The sequence below is a fragment of the Suncus etruscus genome, chromosome 4, assembly GCF_024139225.1.
Source record: "Suncus etruscus isolate mSunEtr1 chromosome 4, mSunEtr1.pri.cur, whole genome shotgun sequence".
Classification (NCBI taxonomy): domain Eukaryota; kingdom Metazoa; phylum Chordata; class Mammalia; order Eulipotyphla; family Soricidae; genus Suncus; species Suncus etruscus.
The window spans coordinates 56,356,992-56,373,543 of NC_064851.1; the positions used below are offsets into that span (position 1 = coordinate 56,356,992).

A 16,552-nucleotide genomic window follows, 5' to 3' on the forward strand; every position below is an offset into this window, starting at 1 on the left:
ATTTTATACTTCAGTATTATTAGAATTTTCTAAGGAACAATGGATATAACACTGAATGAATTAAGAAAACTTTTTGTTGAAATACCAATATCTAACTATAAGCTTCTGGCTTGGCATTTTGTCTGAGTCAATATCTGCTCTTCAAAAATATAAAATCTTGAGTTTTTCAACAACATAGATGGAAATAAACTGGGTTACTTAAGAGATGTAAGTCAGAAGGACTATACTATATCTCACTAAGAAGATCTCACAGAAGAAAAACAAGGAAACAGACTAAATTAATTCCAAGATACATTTTTAATTTCTTGGTCATTAGCACTTTCTCTGGTGCTGCTTGGGCCAGCTGTTAGATTATAGGGTAATCTAACTTGAGGCCTTCTCATCAGGTAGAAATATTCAACCTATTAAACTTTCTTCCTAGTCTTCATATTTATGAACCTTTATGAAAATAAACTTCAAACTTAAATGGTTCATGAAGAATAAAAATGGTATTTTTGAAATGACATGAATGCTTCTATCTGAAATTATGTAATGAATAAATTTAGCATGACATTTATTTTGAGTAAAATAAAATATAAACATATACAGGGGCTGGAGAGATAGCATGAAGGCAGAGCATTTGCCTTACATGCAGAAGAACAGTGGTTTGAATCCCGGCATCCCATATGGTCAACTGAGCCTCCCAGAAGTGATTTCTGAGCAGAGCCAGGAGTAATCCCTGATCGCTGCCAGGTGTGACCCCTGAAAAAAAATATATATAAACATATATATGTAGATATTCCTAAGCATTTCTCTTTGTTTATTTATTGCTTAATTTTGTTTCTTAGAAAGTAATACAGAAATCAATCTCTAGGTGAAGTCAATAAAAAAACAAAAATAACAAATGAAAAATTTTCCCAAAGGATATTAATATTCTCAATATAAATATAAAATAAATAACTCAAAAATATAGCCAGGAGTAGCTGAAACACTGATCAAAAACATTATAATAATACTATTTATTCTAATAGCTGGGCCTTTAAAAAAATCAAACAAAAAACTCTATTCACAGACTTAAACTTTTAACTCTCACTTCAGTGGGTTTCGTTTTTTTTGGGGGGGTTTGGGGTTTTTTTTTTTGTTTTGTTTTGTTTTGTTTTGTTTTTTGGTTTTTGGGTCACATTCGGCAATGCTCAGGGGTTACTCCTGGCTCTACGCTCAGAAATCACTCCTGGCAGGCAGGGTGGCCCATATGGGATGCCAGGATTCGAACCAGTGACCTTCTGCATGAAAGGTAAAAGCCTTACCTCCATGCTATCTTTTCGGCCCCACTTCAGTGGTTTTAAGGCAGATATATTCACAGCTTCAACTGGATAAAATAATCCTAACCAGAGGTCTAAAATATACTAAAGTAATCATAGCCATTAAAGTAAATACTCTTAAAAATAACAATCCTATTATGTGAGGTATCTTATAACTTCCAATGCACTTAAGATCTTGTGAGTCTGAATTCTCAAATGATACTATAGATATTTTAAATCATATGAGAAAACAAAAGATATATATGACATCTTCATTCTTACCCACAATCTGCAAAACTGTCCTTATTAACCAATTAACCTATAAACATTCATTTTTTAATAAATTTTACATATTTATCTTGAAACTTTTTTCTGGAAGTCCAACTGTTAGTCATTTTGATAGTCCTATTATGACAAATTTGTGGTAATAACAGTAAATGATTTTATATTATCTGATAAAATAATAACATTACAATAATTACTATTAAGTTATAATTTTACTACATAATTAAATTTAATTAATTTAAATAAAATGTTGTTATTATAAATATGAGAGAAGAAATTTGATCATCAACTGAAAGGAGTTATCTATGGTCTGTTAATACCTTCACCTCCACTCCAGTAAGTGTAGTAAAATAGAAATAACTCATTTATTGATAACAGAACTACAATGACACTAGCAGTTACGTTGTTTTATGAACAAATAGCAAAAATGGAAGCAGTGGAAGTTATAATAGAAGAAATATTTTTAAATATTCTAACTATAAAAAAGGAGAAAGCCAAAAGGAGCAATAGTAATTTGTGAGGCAAAATACTAATTTACAACATATGCCCATGTTTGCTTTGTTTAACCAAATTTAACCAAACCCATGTTTGCTTCGTTTCCCTTCTATTACTCCTTTTTAGCCTTGAAATTTATGGGAATAAAGAGGTTGCAGCAATTATATTTCTCCATCATTGCTTTGTTCTCATTTCACTAAGTATTAAATGTTGTGACTATAATATCAGTCTTAAAGGTTACTCTATTTCTGTTTATGGTCATTAAAATTCTGCTGAACAGACATCAGGAAGCATAAAATGAGGTGTGCAGATTATATTTATTATGAATGAGTTAACTAAAGAGACAAAATTGATGGTAACTTAGATACCAGATTCATGAATGAACAATACTATGTCTATTGCTATCTCTGTTTCAGTTACTTTTGCTAACTTAATGCCTAAATATTTTTAAAATATTTCACACGTTTTGAAAGGATAAAAATGTATTCTGGAGGCTGGAGCAGTGGCATAAGCGGTTGGGTGTTTGCCTTGCATGCACTAACCTAAAATGGATCACAGTTTGATCCCCTGGCATCCCATATGGTCCCCCAAGCTAGGAGCTATTTCTGAGCTCAGAGCCAAGAGTAACCCCTGAGAACCACTGGATGTGGCTCAAAAACAAAACAAAAAAAATATATTTATGGTGCTTGCTTTGGTAGCACATATACTAAAATTGGAATAATACAGAAGTTAGCATGGCCCCTGTGCAAGGATTGCACGCAAATTTGTGAAGCATACCATATTTGGAAAAAATTATTTGTGAATTACTTCCAACATTGTACTTAAAACAATCTAGTATTCTATTTTAAATCTTGAGATATAAATAAATTATGTTTACTGTAAAATAAATAAATAAGTAAATAAATAAATAAATAAAGATATAAATAAATCATGTTTACAGTAAAAATAATCACCATCACTTACAAAATTTTAAAATATGTCATATGTAGAAATCTAATTGTTCAATCAAAGGTATGTCAATCTTAAGTGATTTATATTATAATTACTTATGAGAAATATGAGGAGTTTTAGTATAACAGCAATTATTTTTGTTTTTTGTTTTTTGGGCCTCACCTGGCGGTGCTCAGGGGTTACTCCTGGCTGTCTGCTCAGAAATAGCTCTTGGCAGGCACGGGGGACCATATGGGACACCGGCATTCGAACCAACCACCTTTGGTCCTAGATCAGCTGCTTGCAAGGCAAATGCCGCTGTGCTATCTCTCCGGGCCCATAATAGCAATTCTTAACAACTGTATTCTTTTCCAACCCTTTATTAGGAAATTCAAATGCATTTATTAGTGAATGTATTTTGTTTAACAATGAAAATATAGGTTAACATTTTAAGTCCTAAACAGCTACCACTGTATTTTCTGGTATTTAATTTAATTTCCCTAAAAAGCTGTGAGAATATTGTCATTCTCAATTAATAGATGAGCATTACAAAACTAAGTAATTTATTCTATGATTATTCAGCTGATTATTTTAAACTCAGTAATGGAACTATGAATTTTATAGAATTTTTTGGTGAGCTATAAATACTTTTACAAAGAGTTTTAATTTTGCTCATTGAATCAAGATAAGAATACATAATACACATCTCTCAAAAAAGTTTCCATCTGTAACATTCTTAGAGAATTAAAGAATTTCAATGACCTAAATTTTCTTTTGCTAAAAGGACGTAAGCAATTACTCAATCATATATAACCTTAATAAATTGTAACTGTGATTATAACTTAAATTATTTTAGAATAATAGTCTGTGACAACAAAATTTCAAGCTAAAATATGAAAGCAGATAGTTAAGAATAAAGAATTCACTCTGGACAAGAACTGGGTGTTGAAAGGGAATACAGTGCTATGCATGATACCCATCATTACCAATAGTGCAAATAAGTGTCAAAATAAAATAAAAGAGAGAAGGGGAAGTAAAATGCCTGCCCCATAGACAGACAAGTACGGACTTATGAGTGGGAAATAGCAGACATGGGTGGCAAGATATGTATGGTAAAGGATTGTTTACATTCTATAACTGAAATTCAATCATAAACAATTTTGTAACCATGTTGCTTAAATAAAGTAATTATAATTTTTAAAGATGCAAACAAATAAATACAAAGCAGCCCACTATCATGATGGGGATAAAAATATAAAGATTTCAGTGAGTTGATGAATTTTCTCAAACATTTCCTTGTATAATGGGAAGAAATTGATTACTTCCACCTACACAAGGTTTCAATGAATTCCTGCTAACCTCAAGAGAGTCTTTTAAGGCTGCTTTCTTCTGTATATACAGACTGTTAAAACTTGTAAGTCAACCTGGAACACAAGCTATTTCCCTTACAGAGTGAACAAGTATCACAAAAAATTTTACAGCATATTATAACTTGTTTTAATTAACATTTAACTATTTCTATTGTTTCCTTTGCATAATAGTTTTATTGCTCATTTTCCTATAGGTTACTTATAACCTTTGAATATGCTTATTCATTGCCTATTAAGAGATGCAAGCTGATATAAGAAAATATGAAGTCATAAAATTTTCCTATACATGGATGGAAATGTAAATTATTATGCTGAATGATATGAGTCAGAGGGAGAGAGATAAATTAGTCTCACTCATCTGTGGGATTTGAGAAAAATAAAAGATAGAATAGTAATAATACCCAAAGACAATAGAGATGAGGTTTGAAAGAACCAGCTCATGATACGAAGCTTACCACAAGGAGTGGTTAGTACAGTTAAAGAAATAACTACACCAACAACTATCATGACAATGGTAGTGAGAGAAATAAAATATCTGTCTCAAAGATAGTCAAGGGGTGGGGGAGGAGGAAGATGGCGGACATTGCTGGTGGGAAGGTTACACTGATGAAAAGGGGGTTACATTTTTTTTTAACTGAAACCCAATTACAAGCATGTTTGTAACCATGTTGCTTAAATAAAGATTCTTTTAATGCAAGCTGGGAAAATCACATTTACTGCCACCGCTACGCACAGAGTGCAGTGAATTTCACAGCTGATATCTGAATTGTGGTGACTAATGTGTCTGCTGGCAAACAAAATCCAGTATTCTCTTTCTCATCTTTCTCTTCTGGCCCTAATAACAGTAGGGAATTCCAAAAGTGCCTCATAACAATATTTATTTCTAAGCCAGTCTTCATAAATCTCGTTCATAGCTTCATTTACTTTCATCAGCAGTTTGCGATGGCCCTTTAAAAACCCTTTGACAAATTTCCTTCTCTTAGTTGTCTTTATACAGTAATTTTCACTGACAATGACATGAGGCTATTTAACCTCCAAATACCAACACTTCCACCAAGTTTTTATGTTATTATTTTTACAAATTCATCCTCCCAGCACACATTCTCTTTGAAAAGGTTAGGAAATTGGGAAGATGAAAGGTTAGGAAACTAAACTTTCCAAAGTCTATTTATGAGCTACAAGTAAAAATGATTCATTATTCATTACTTGACAATCAGATTAATGGATTTTCCCTATCTACACAACTTAAAAACTTTAAATTCTCTCTGTAGATGCTAAAGAAGGCAACATAAGATGAGGTTTATCATCTAACTTCCTATATGTCTAGAACAAAATACAAGTAATTGCAAATAAATATGCTGGCCATTTCTTAATAAGTAGCAAACACATCTTCCTAGTGCCAATTTGCGCTAATATATTAAAATCCATCACCAAATACAGCAGTGTATATGGTAGGCTTTGTAGTGTGGTTGGTTGTGGGAATGCAAGGAAATGACAATAATATGATTTCTTTGTCTTATAATATGATCTCTTTTTGTCTTTAAGTGATATAAGTAATTCGTTACTGATAATTTTTGTGGGTTCTTTTCAGTAATGTTATATTTAAAACCTAATTTTTTATATCAAAAAGGCAATTCAGGGTTCTTCAAGGCTTGAAAATCTATATCTTCCTCTCCAAACATCTTCCTCTCCAAAGTGAAAATTAAAATGCGTCTTTTGATACTTTTTCCATGAATAACTAAGCACATAGCCCTAAGCTAGACTAACAATTTTACTTCCCAATACTTCTTAAATATACAATATAGATAAAATAAAATTTGTATTATCTTCTGCAAGATTCATAATTATCTAATTTGAAAACAATGTCCTATTTGTACTTCTCTAATTTCTTATTACTCTCATTATAGATCTTATAGATAAGTGGGATATTAAAGAGATACGAATATATTACATTTGTCTGATTTTTTAAAGCACTTAGTTTTACAAAAGAAAATATTTATAACATATTTCAATCTATGGATGGTGTATTCATTATTTGAAATTTTAGAAAGATGATCTTTGTATTGCAGTTTTTCATGATGGCAATTCCTTTCTATTTTTCCTTTGGTTGTTTGTGCTATAGTATGCTATAGAGTTATGAAATAGACTTCTTACTTTAGAAAATAGTGTAATAGTTCATTCAAGGTTCAAGAAGATTATATCACATATTATTACATGATAACATTAAGTGTTTTATAGTAAACATTTATTGTCTTTTTGTCCCAATTCTAGGCCTACAATAAACCTATTATCCACTTTGAAATAATTTGCTAACTGAATTATTTCTCATTTATCATCAATCTATATTTCTGGTTAGGAGAACTTAAATCTGTAAAAATATTTGATATTTTCTGATTATTATCCTATCTTACCCAAAACAAAGAAGTAATGAATCATGAAGAATAGTGCAAATAATTTCTCTTAACTTGGTGTTTCATGTGTTATTAGAAAGATAATGTTCATAAGAAGTTTTGGTTTAAGTACCACAGTAAGCATTATTGTAACAAATAGAAACTCTTTGGTTTAAACCACTACAAAGGTCCCTTAGATTAACTACCTAACTGATTATCTTTGCTAAAGCCTGCAGACATTGCAATAAGAGAGAGATATATACACCCCAGCACCCTTCCACCACCTTCCTCCTGAACTCCAGGGCTACCCTTGGGCCACATGCCCAGGTGAGCCAGTGAAGTGGGTCCCAATGACGAGGAGCTTAAAGAGTATCTCAGGCTTTCCCCATTTCCCACTTGGCTCCGGAGGGAGGGTTTGGGTGGGGGTTGTGAACTTCCCAGCTTCCAGCTCTTGAGGATCTTTTTTCTTCTTGGGAGCCAGGAGATTTTGCCAGTGTGGGGAATGGCAGCACAAGAGATGCTGGCTTCAGGAATTTACAGGCAACTTTGCCTACTACTCCTGTCTATTGTGAAACTGCATGGGGGCTAGCACCCCTGAGCAGAACATATAGAAGATTATTTGGATATCATTGGGTTTAATCTATTTGTCATGTAAGAAAGTCTATGTTGTATGCTCTCCTTTCTGCCCTGGCTCTCTGCCCAGAAGCTTACTTTGATTCTTTGCACCCTCATTCCCACCACCTATTACCCATATTTAACCATTTTTATTCTCTGTTCTTGGCTCCCCAGGAAGCACATTATTGTCCCTGCCCAAGCTTGCAGCCAACCAGCTACCAAGTTGAGAGGATGGACTCAGGCTGGAAAGAGACCAGTACTTTGTTCCTACTTGTTTACTCTCAGCAGCCTCCTGGCCTCCTCCTTCCTTCATTGTGTAACATTGCTACCATACTAGGTTTCTGATTAGATTCCACTCAAATGCAAATGCATTTCTCGATATGGAACTGCTGGGAGTTATTTTGCAGACTCCAGAATGCCAAATCACAGACTAAAGTGGTTCCAGGATTCAGCACCCTCCTCCCGACTATTTCTAATGACATAAAAGGAACATGTGTACCTTCTTTGAATATCCTAGATCTATTCCTTTAACCGCTACAACTATTTTTGAATATCCCCTTAAACAGTGACAATTGTGCCCACTGTTTTATGGTTGTTTGTTTTTCTTTCTTTGTGATCTCTTCAACAAGTAATTATGGCAGAAGAGTCTTTAGATTTAGAATTCATGTTAGAACCAAGGCAAGGGGATTATTGGACTTGTTCCCTCGGCTCCCCAGAGGCACCAATAATACATTGTGGCATTGTTTATCTTTTGCATAGGAGCATTAAAATGGGAAAATACTACATATGCAAACAAGTTATTATCTAACAGACAGGAACACAAATTTTGGGAAGCAGTTAGGCCTTATGCCCTGAACACTGGCATAATGACTTGTCTCAGGCCTCCAAAGAATGGGCATTGCTCATACACCCCTGAATCATTGACCATCTATGGAAACAACCACAATGGTCTATACCACCAGAAGGCAAACATCTACCAAGAGAGACCCTGCCGCTACCCTAGCATTGACTTTATTCCAAGGAATGTTCACCCACATGACTCAGCGACAGCAGCAACTTGCTTGCAGGGCAAGATGCTCTGCATCTGAAGATGAGGTAAGACTGGAGGATGCTCCACATCCTGACTTCGATGAAACACAGAAACCACACAAACCAGAATCCTTCTGTCATAGAAATCAGAATCTTCAATGACAGAAACTGGATAACAGCAACAGCTAATGTGTGAAAAAAAAAATTCCCCGTGACCACAAAGAATGAACCAGGGGTTGGACAACCTAGTATGCCTAGAGCCCAGAGTTGGTCTTATGCCAGAGAGTTTCAGGGATAAAGTCTCTTTGTATTTAGGACAAGGCTTGTTTTTCCATTTTACTTATATTTTGCTGGGCCTATGCAAACAACAATTGCCACGGTCACACCATTATTGCTGTACTTTTTTTTTTAAAAGAGAGTTAACTAAACTTTCTGCTGTTGCTTCAATGAATTCATTGTGAGTCAATGGTTTTCAAAAATATTCTTTCCTTTCTGTTCCATATTTTTAGTTTTTCTTTCAATTTTCTATTTTTTAAGTGTTGCTTTTGGTCTTCCTAAAAATGTATTATTATCAGTTATGTCAACTATGTAATGCTTTTTCTTTTAATAAATTTAAAAAAGAGAGAGAGATAAGAACACCAAATACAAGTAGATATGATAAAAATAAATGAGTAGTTACCATAGAAAAATAATCTCTGTATCTGGCATGTAGTTTAATTTAATAGAGATCAGTTAATTATAGTATTATAGGAAAAAGTATAAAAAGTCTATAAAAGACCTCTGCATGTGCCAGGGGCCTCTTGGCCCGGCCTAGGGTAGGGGGGCCTGGACCTGGGTCACCTGACCCCCCTCTCCCTCTTTCCTCCGGATCTCCAGGTGGGTTCCTGGGAGGAGATGATGGGGCACCCTGGGTTTTCTCCAATCCCAGGCCAGCTCCAGAGCTTGGCTTAGGGGGTGGAATTTGATCTGGGGGGTGGCAGATAGCTGCTCAGCTATACTCAGGCTGTCACTGGCAATTTAATACCAGTCTACATTTTGCAAACCACGCAGGGGCGCTCAGTTCCCCAGATTTACCCTTCTTAACTTCAGTAACACACAATTCTAATCTCTGACCAAAGACATACAGTGGATCTAACAATCCCAGAACTATTTAGAAGGACATAAATTGAACACATATTGAACACATATATCTTTTGAATATTTTATGTGTGTTTTCTTTAACTGTTGTAACTCTCTATATATTCTTCTACCATGATGTTTCTATCCACTTTTCATCTTGTCTTTTCTTTATAAGCTGTTCAGTAAGGATTGTTGGTGGAACTGTCCCTCAGTTTGATGCCTATGATTGAACTATGTCATGGAAATTGCTGGTCTTGTTCCTATTGCCTCCAGATGCGCCAATAATGCTTCATGGCATTGATCCTTGTTTGCATAGACACATTAAAATGGGAAAACACTATATATACAGATAAGTTCTTATCTAATAAATCTCAGTACAATGTACCTTACACCCTGAACATTGATATAATGACCTGGCACAGGCCTCAGAAGAATGGGCATCCTCCATTCACGCCGGAACCAGGCAAGCTATCTATGAAACATCCAAGGTCTTTTATAGCAACAACTGGAAGCAGTCCTCTACCAGGAAAGACACTACCAAGGGTCTGACATCGACCTCCTAAAAAGAGACTTCGTTTACACTGAGAAGACTTGACAACAACAATGACCTGCTCTACAGGACATGGGTCTCTCTATTGCCCCTTAAGTGTGAGGTGAAATGAGAGGATGCTCTGCACCATCCTGACTGCAATATGGGATATGCAGACTCCAGGATCTTTAATACAGAAGCATGATACCAACAACAGAGACTATGTGAGGAATGGAGGTGTATTGCCACTAGAGACGATGACTTGGATTGGACAAACTAGTTTGCCTGGAGCCTAGAGTCAGTCCTGTGCCAGGAAACTTCAGGGGTAGGGTCTCCTTGTATTTAGACCATAATTTTTCTTTCCATGTCCCTTATATTTTGGTGGGCCTATGCAAACAAATGCCACTCTAACACCGTTTTTTACTATGTTCCCTTGACTCCAATCCTTAAGAAAAACAACCCACTAAAACTTTTGAGGTTAACTTAAACTAGTAAGCATGTGCATGGAACTAGAGAAATGTACTTTGCCCTCAATGTTTAAGGAGTTACATAAGTCTAATGTCTTTAGATTTTATTGTGTGCTGCTAAGAAATAGTATGTAATACAACTGGGGATTTGAGGGACAAAGTAATTGTATTGTACATGGGTTCAGTTTTGTTTCTCTTAATGTTCTTTGGCTGAAAGTTCAAGGCTGGGATATCATCGATGGGACTACCGAGAATTCTGTTTATGGGTGATTGTGCTTCCACTGTAACTTTACCCTGTCCTCTCTCTTTGCATCTTTGTTGTCATAATTAAAATTAAAAAAAAGTCTATAAAATAGGACAATCAAGAAAGCAGTTGTAAAATATGAAATAACACCTTAATCTAGTAAACCCTCAGAGAAATGTTGGTAATCTTTGTTAGCAAAAAGCTATTGTGTGTTAATGATTGTCATATTTAAAAGAATGATTACTTCTTTAAAAATGTTCTCATTTAGACCATTGTGTTTCTTCATGGAGTATTATATGTACATATGATATATATTCTAAATACCACATATAAGTGATGTCAATCTACATTTATCCTTCTTCTGGCTTACCTCATTTAACATATTTTTTAAATCCATTCATGTTCCTGAAAACTGCATCACTATATAATTTCTTACTGTTACATAGTATTCCACTGTGTATATGTACTACAGCTTCCTGATTTATTCATCCATTGTTGGACATCTAGGTTGATTCCAAGTCGTGGCTGTTATACTGAGTGCTGCATTGAATAGTGGTGTGCATAAATACTGTTAGATGAATGTCTTTCTATCCTGGGAATAGAAACCCAAGAAAGAGATTGCTGGGTCATATGACTGCTAAATTTTGAGTCTATTGAGAACCCTCCATACTGTTTTCTATAAGGGTTAGACCAGGCAGCATTCCTACCAGCAGTGGATGAGAGTTCCTTTCTTACCGCATCCCCAACAGAGATTGGTCCCATTATTTTTGATGTGTTCCATCCTCACTGGTATAAGATAGTATCTCATTTTTGTATTGATTTGGATTTTTTCTAAAGATAGGTGATAGTGCGGAGGTAACAGAACCTCTAGAACCACAAAGACTGACTTCATCATAAGTCCCACCTCAGGATCTGTGCAGATACTGAGACCTCTAAACACAGAACAGAAGTCTTCCACACACCAAAAAAAAAAAAAAAAAAAACACCACCGGGAGAGTAAAGGTTCCTGAGCAAAGTCTAGTGTTGATCCCATGACAGTATGCTCCAAGGACGGAGAAACCCCATATCTCTTAGGCCAAGTGAATTCCTTTTCGAATGACCCCAATATTTACTGTGCCTGGGCAGGAGGGAAAAAATAAAAATACAAAAAGCACAAAACCTTGGTTATTATCTATATATTTTTACCTCCATTTATTATTGTTATTATTATTTTTATTCACCTATCTATTTTGGTCGATTTCTCTGTTTGGGAGTGTTTATTGAAATTGTCCCCAATCATACTTATATTTTCTCTTCCTTTCTTTTCTTTCGTTATGTGCTATGCCATGTTTCTCATTTCAAGACCATGGCGTGTTTTTTTTTTGTTTGTTTGTTTTTGTTTGTTTTGCTTTTTGTTGTTTGTTTGTTTGCCTGTTTTTTTTTTGTGGTGCTTATCGATATAGCTCAAGCCCTCACTGGATATTTGACACTTCTTTTGGTACTGGTGGAGTGTTTCACCTTCTTTTTCTCCATCTCTCAAATCGATGATGAGAGCCTCTAGAAGGATTCCACCCAGTTTCGGGGTATTAGACCCTTACCCCAGTTTATTACTTTTCTCTTTCTCAAACAAAACCACGCAACTTGAACTAGCTAGTCCTGCCTCCAGTTAGAGGGGGAATTAAGGGAGGCATCAAGACCAAACAGGTGCAAGACTACTAAGTTGTGGGTTAGATACAGAGGGGACCACATATTCTAGCCGACCTGGGGTGAGGGAAGAGGAAATGGGAGGTAGGACAGAAACGGAGGTGTAGGGAGGACAATTTGGTGATGGGAATCCCCCCTGATTTTATGTAAATATGTACCTAAAATATTATTGTCAACACTATGTAAACCACTATGATCAAAATAAAAATTAAAAAAAAAGTACAGAAATCCAAAAAAAAAAAAAAAAAAGATAGGTGATAGTGAACATGTTTTCATGTATTTATTGGCCATCTGTTGGTCTTCCTCAGCGAAGTGTCTATTCATTTCTTCTCCCCACTTTTCTATGTTTTTTTTCATGTTTTGTGGAGCTAACCTTTGTGAATGCTTTGTATATCCTAGATATCAAATCTTTATCTGATGTGTTGAATGCAAGATTTATTTCCCATTCTGTTAGCTGTCTTCTAGTTTTAGCCCATATTTCTTTTGCCATACAGGAACTTTTTACTTTGATGTACTCCCATTTATTTAGGTTTAATTCATAGCTTTTTCCATAAGCATTCTATCATCAAAGGCATTTTTGAGGTATAAATCTTGGGCTGTACTGCCTATGTTTTCTTCAATGAACTTTATAGCTTTGAGTTTGATTTCAAGATCTTTAACCAATTTGAGTTGACTTTTGTGTGAGGTGTGAGGTATGGGTCAATCTTTAATTTCTTACAGTTGTTTCAACACTATTTGTTGAATAGACTGTCTTTGTTCCATTTCAAATTCTTGTGTCCTTTGTCAATTATTAGTTGGATATATATGTGATGGTATGTCACTGGATACTCTATTCTGACTCATTGGTCTGAGACTCTGTCTTTGTTCTAGTACCATGTTGTTTTGCAAAAACCAAGATCACTAATTACAGAAGACTGTCTACAACTGGGACTGAGCAGAACTTCTGGACCCATAAAGAAAGACTCTATCCTAGATTTTGTCCTAGGATCTGTGCAAAAACTAAGATCTCTAATTAAAGAGGACTGACTTTGACAACCATAACTGGCTCCATACAAAGACCTGGGGGTTTTACAATGTAAATGTCCAGAGCCTATATTATCCTATGACAATATGCTTCAAGAATATTGTCTTGAATATTCAAGACATACAGGGTATAGGCCAAGGGATTTTCTTTTCAATTTCCCCAATACTTATTGTGCCTCAGCAAAAGAAAAACAAAAACAAACAAAAAAAAAACCTTGCGACACCAGGTCTCCCTTCCTTTTTTGTTGTTGTTATTGTTTATTTTGTGTTTTCTTTTTGTTTTGTTTTGTTTTTCCTTCTTTTAGATTTATAGTTATAGCTTCTAAACAGGGCTTCTCCCCACTTTTATTTCAACAGAACCATAGAAAATGAATCAGCTTGTCTGCCTCATAAATTGAGGAAAAAGAGTAAGGAAGAATAAAAAGTGGATGATACCAGGGGCAAGCAGTATCATGATTGAGTGGAAATAAAAAAATATCAGACTTAAATACCCAACCCAAAAGCAAAAGCAATAGAATCAAGAGACTCAAACTACAAGAGGCTATACACAAAAGGGGCCTGTTACACTGGCAGTCCAGAGGGCTAAGGGTGGAGGTATAGAATGTATGCTGGGAACAGTGGTGGAGGGAGGTCAACACTGGTGGTGGGATTTACCCTAATTCACTGTCACTATGTACATTAAATATAACTGTGAAAGACTTGTAATTCACAATGATCTCAATAAAAATTATTTTTAGAAAATGGGGCCAGAGAAAATAGCACAGCAGTAGGACATTTGCCTTGCATGCGGCTGACTCAGGATAGACCTGGGTTAGATCCCAGGTGTCCCATATGGCCCCAGGAGCCAGGAACAATTTCTGAGCACATAGCCAGGAGTAATCCCAGAATATCACCAGGTGTGGCTTAAAAAAACAAAAAATTTTATTAAAAAAGTTATTTATTTTATTTTATATCCTGCAAATGAATGCAACCATTCTCTATTCATCTTCTCCCTCCAATTCATTTCACCCAGCATAATATTCTCCATATCTATCCATGTATTAAAAAACTTTATGATTTTGTTTTTCCTAACAAGTTTTAGTATTCCATTACATAGATGTACCAGATTTTCTTTACCTACTTATAAAATAAACCCCCAGATAGTAAAATCACCTCCATGCACTGTATTTCCAACCCTAAGCAGACAGATCTAAAACAGGTAGGGTAGCAGCAAAGAATTAATAAACCAAGCCAGTCAAAAGAGAGTCATGGAATCATTGGCTTCTCACCTTCTGGTCTCTCTGAATGCACCAAACCAGACTGATCTTTCTTTATTCTTCCAGTACAAAGTGCCCCGGTAAGGCAGGGTAGAATGAGAGACATAAGCACCTATCCAGATAGACTTTTACTTATCAAAGAAGGGTTTTAAAGGAAAGAGGAAATTGAGAATATTCCTTTGTTTTGGGTTAATAGCTAGCTATTATCTTACAATTTCACACTTTCTGTTTAAAAAAAAATGAGAGAGGCTACAAAAATTTTGTTCTTTCTTTTTCTTCATGGGGAAAAAAAAAGATCTGAGGTAGGAACCCCAGATCAGAATTTATAAAAGTGGTTGATATTTTGCATAGATGTAGTAAAAGTTGGCTGTAAACGTATCGAAGGTTAAATTATGCAGACAGTATTCTCAAACAGCTTTTTTTTATAACTTGGTCTTATTCATATTAAAAACTTTTTATAGACTTCTCTGAACATAAACATTTAAAATTTTCTGTAGATACACTTAATTTGAAAATTCTTAAACATTCTTACACTGAACACTTGTAGTACAAATGTATAGCATCTGAATTTCTTTTCCATAAACTTCTTTAAACAAAATTATAAGAATATTTATGCAGATGTATAAACAGTTTGAAAATGAATTGCTAAAACATTCTTATAATGAGCACTGTAATAAAAATTGTATAATATCCAAGTACCTTTTTCATCGAATTCTGTGGACAAAGACATTAGATTGTTTTTGCAGACATAATTTGAGAATAAGTTGCTATATAATCTACACAATCAAGAATCACAGCAATACATTCACAATAACTAGTTAGTAACAATTCATAATATATTCATGGGATACATTCACAATTGAATATTTTAGAACTATTAAAAAATCTAACAATGTTATGCATTTCCCTAAAACTGCACAAACTAATATTTAGCCACTAAAATGGGATACAAAAGTTCCTGTTTGCTGTGAAACTTAGAACAAATGAGTAGCTATTAATACAGGTAGAATGCACAATTTAACCAGCAAAATAGTGACCATTGCAAATAGGATTGATAGGTTAACCTAGAAGAAAATTGCAAGAGCTTCTGAAAGCAGCTTCTCCTCGGTTGGGCTTCTGCATTTACTCAGTGGTTCTTGGCAGTACCTGTCTTTAAATGGTATATTTCCTTAATTTTTAGAAAAATTTGACTTCATCTCAATTCTAATTTTTGGTTTTTTATTCTTGATAAAGCTATACATTTTAAAGGATCTGCTTCACTCTTAGATTAATACTATTTATTTAAGCATTTCAACCTTAATGCAAATCTCAAATACAGGAAGTGTTTGCACAAATGACTTTGCAAATGCAGATTAGTGTATACGTTTTTTTGTCTGTTTGTTTTTTGGGTTTTGGGCCACACCCAAATATATAGTAGTATATATACTAGTATATTTTTAAATTATAATGTCAGTAAAATATTACTGGAGGAAAATATTATCAATTATATACAAATTATATACAATTATATACAAAATGTAATCAGGCACTCCTGATTCTCTGTGCTCAGAAATCATTCCTGGCAGACTTAAGGGACCATATAAGATGCCTGGAATTGAACCCAGGTCCGTTGTGGGTTGGCTGCATGCAAGGCAAACATCTTACTGCTGTGCTATTTCTCTGGCCCCAGATTAGTGTATACTTTTAAGGGAGTTTCTTTAAATCAGCAGCTTTCCTAGTGAAGCAAATATGACTTGGAGCTGCTAAGGAAAAAGTGCCTTTGCAGTGATGCAGAAGGTCTAGTAAGATGTGCCCATTAAGCGTGTTTGGTGACTCATATTCATTTACTCTCTATTTT

General features: G+C 34.8%; 1 non-coding gene across 1 annotated transcript; it reads left to right on the plus strand.

The window, feature by feature from the left end:
• Positions 1 to 2,742: 2,742 nt before the first annotated feature.
• Positions 2,743 to 2,846, plus strand: LOC126007552 (U6 spliceosomal RNA). The gene has a single exon (XR_007495103.1). It is a non-coding gene; the product is annotated as a U6 spliceosomal RNA (small nuclear RNA).
• Positions 2,847 to 16,552: the final 13,706 nt, after the last annotated feature.